We start from the raw sequence: 1,387 nt of genomic DNA on the forward strand, positions 1-1,387 counted from the left end.
AAACCAGGAGCAGAAATAACTAAATGGGCAAGTCACTAATTTTCACCAAGAATTGCTGATTTTGTAATATTGGTGTTTCTGGGGTGCAGACACATGCTACCAGACTTGAGGAGAGATTTTGGTAAACCAATGATTCTGACAGATATTCATAATGTAGGAGTTCAAGGTGCAACAATAAAAAGGTAAAGCCATCACACTGTGTCATGATTCACACTGTCATTACTTCAGGCCTCCAAAGTCTGATGACTTTACATGTTTGTTGCTCCTGGTGAAGACTTTAATTAGGAACCACAGAGGATATTCTGGCTCAATAAAAACCAACAGTTTACATTTAAGAACTCTGCAGATGAAATGTGTGAATTTCTCTGTCAGGCAGCAGTGACACAGACAGACTATTATCTTGGTGGTGATACTGGATTTAACAAACACTCAGTGATAGTCAGACCTTTTTCAGCTTCAAACACTGATGAATGAGGAACCAAATGTAACTTATATAACTCTTGGTGGACATGTGAATTGCAACAATACAGGTACCTTTACTGTACCATCATGTTTATTGCATATCTTCTAATAATCTGCTTTAATTCTACTATTGTTTGTCCTGATCTGCATTCACAAAAACCTCCATGAACCAATGTACATTTTCATTGCAGCTCTGTTGATGAACTCTGTATCTTTTAGTTCTGCTTTCCACCCAAAGCTTTTATTTGATTTTTATCTGATAAACAATCATTTCATATCCAGGCTGTTTGTTTCAGTCGTTCTGGTTTTATACTTTAGGATGTTCTGAGTTTTTACTCTTAGCAGCCATGGCTTATGACAGGATATGTTGTCTATATGTAAACCTCTGAACTATCACACCATCATGAGACAAACAACATCATTATATTTCTGGTTACAGCTTGGATTGTGCCAGTGTGCCATTTTCCTGGTAGCGCAACACTGAGTGCCAACAGAAAACTTTGTAACTTTACTTTGAAAACAGTTTATTGTATAACATAGTGTTAACACTTCCATGTGGAGATCAGCAGTAATACTACATACGGCATTTTTGTTTTCCTGAATCTTGAAATTTTCCCTGTGTTGTTTATATTTTACATACATAAAGATTCTTAGAATCTGTTCCCAAAGCAGAGCAGATGTGAGGAAAAAAGCTGCAGAGACCTGTTTACCCCACTGCTGGTGTTAATCACCTTTTCATGTATGATTATATTTTATTCATTGTGATTCGACTGGAATCACTTATTCCCACAAACCATTCATTTAATAATGTCTTTACAAGTTATTGGTGTATCATCCTCTCTTTAATCCACTCATATATGGACTCAAAATGAAAGAAATATCAAAACACCTCAAGAGACTGTTCTGTCAAAGAAAAAGGAAATAA

The 1,387-nt window shown here is 36.0% G+C and overlaps 1 pseudogene; it reads left to right on the forward strand.

Moving 5' to 3' along the window:
• The first annotated feature begins 466 nt into the window (after positions 1–466).
• LOC117525312 lies at positions 467–1,387 on the forward strand (annotated as a pseudogene).

The sequence above is a fragment of the Thalassophryne amazonica genome, chromosome 14 (genome assembly GCF_902500255.1).
Source record: "Thalassophryne amazonica chromosome 14, fThaAma1.1, whole genome shotgun sequence".
In the NCBI taxonomy this organism is placed as follows: Eukaryota; Metazoa; Chordata; class Actinopteri; order Batrachoidiformes; family Batrachoididae; genus Thalassophryne; species Thalassophryne amazonica.